This window comes from Pundamilia nyererei, unplaced genomic scaffold, assembly GCF_000239375.1.
Source record: "Pundamilia nyererei isolate P.nyererei 1_Seehausen unplaced genomic scaffold, PunNye1.0 scaffold00026, whole genome shotgun sequence".
NCBI lineage: Eukaryota > Metazoa > Chordata > Actinopteri > Cichliformes > Cichlidae > Pundamilia > Pundamilia nyererei.
Window position 1 is genome coordinate 4,683,446 of NW_005187427.1, and position 2,106 is coordinate 4,685,551.

Here is a 2,106-nt window from a genome sequence, read left to right on the forward strand (position 1 = left end):
GTAGGCTTTCGAGCCTATACAGCTTGGAGTAAGACAACATGCATGAAGAGGATGATGTGGACAAAATACTCATTTGCCTAATAATTCTGCACTCCCTGTAAATAAAACTGAAGTGAATCTAAGCTAGCAAACATTTAATTTAACTGACAAATTTCCTTCAACACAAGAAAGAGTCGAAGATGCCTACACATGGAAGCAAAGCATGGACAATGAACTAGAAAGCTATTGAGATTATCAATCCAGCAGAGACGTGAATATCATAGACCTGAACTGATTAATGAAGAAGTCTTTAAAAAAGCAAACACCAAAAGATCACTATGTAAGAACATCAGAGACAAGCAAGAGAAGCAAGATTCTTTGGACACACTATGAGAACAGGAGGACTGGAATGTGATATAACATCTGGAAAAATTTGAAGGGAAAAGAAGCAGCAGACGAAAAACCATCAGTCTGGACGAAGAAAACACAGAATGAGCTGCTGCACTGTGTGAAAGATAGGGCATCTTGAAGGACCATGATCTGTTTCCATTGTGCAAAGCAGTTAAGAAGATAGTTCACTCTTCACAACAAAGCGTTTTGATGAAAAGTAAAATGGTAAATGGGCTGTATTTGTATAGCGCTTTTACTAGTCCCTAAGGACCCCAAAGCGCTTTACACGTCCAGTCATCCACCCATTCACACACACATTCACACACTGGTGATGGCAAGCTACGTTGTAGTAGAAGTACAAGTAGTAAAAGTAGTTAACATTAGCTGCAAAAGAAACCCCCTGACCCCCATTATGATGACATGCTGAGGAACTATAGATCTTTCTATTCAAAGATGATACTTAGTATTTCTTTCACAACTGAAAATATCAGTATATAATAAATGCCTGCTTTCATCTCAACACAACTGTGGGATTCTGCTACTTTAGTTCTGTTATGTAGGTAAAAAACTTTTGCAAGAATATTTTAATAGCATGCTTTTTATGGTTTTATTTAAGAAATGATGCATCTACTTATTCCAGCTCTGCATGTCTTGCAATTAGACCTAAATAATTCTCCTCACATTGATTAAGCGTACTACATTTTAACATAAAATGTGGCTCTAATGTGCTGTAATTTCTCAGAACTTTACTGTTAAAAACAACAACAACAGATGTTTTCAGATGTTTGAACGGCAAAAATGAAATCATTCTGGGGTGGGTTTAATCCTATTTCTGTCTTCCTTTCACTCTCTACTGATTCATGTAAAGTCTCTGCATGACTCACTGGAGATCTCAGTCACACATGACTATCCATCACAGCTCTGCAGTGACTCTGTGTGTGACGATAACAATGCCAAACCAACCGTAACGGCAGTTTAGCAGCAGTCACAATAACAACAACAGCAGCAAAAATGCCAGCAGAGAGATTAGAGTATAAAAGATTCCTGATCCAGGAAGAGCCTGAGTCAGTGTGTGCACCTGCAGTGTGATGGGTTGTTAATATTGAGACCATTCTTTAAGTTAATATTAAAAAGGCCTTTAAACTCAGAGTTTATATGGAAATGTTGCACCCTAGAGGAAGTCAGGATTCACTGCAGAGATGATTTCTGTTACAGGTTTTTATTTTTTAAGATTCAGGTGAGTGGAATAAAATGACTTCCAATCGAAAATGTCCAGATTTCATACTTGGAAAAAGCCCAGCTTGGAAAAACATGTTCTAGGCAAAACTTTTCACTCAAGAAATATCAAAGGAGATTTGTAGGTGTTTGCTTTGACAGCTGACAGCAGGTGGTTTCAGAGTCTACTGAAGGCTCTACTGAGGTTTTGATATCTGTGCATGTGACACAGAGTCGACTATATGGACACGGCAGGCTCTTCACATCAGCCTGCTGAGTTTGCTCGTCTCTTTGTCAAGTCTGCGCTGCTGCTGCTGCTGCTGCTGCTATCATCAGCAGAAACACACGCACACATGTTCATATATCCCTGTCCCATCTTACATTCAGACCTCAACAAATCAACTCTGATCAGAAATAAGTTCACAGAAATGGACCTACTGCGGTATTATGTGTAAAAAGTGCACACGTATCTTGCTTTTGCTCTGTTATAAGCTTAATCAGGAAATTACATGGGCGGGCACA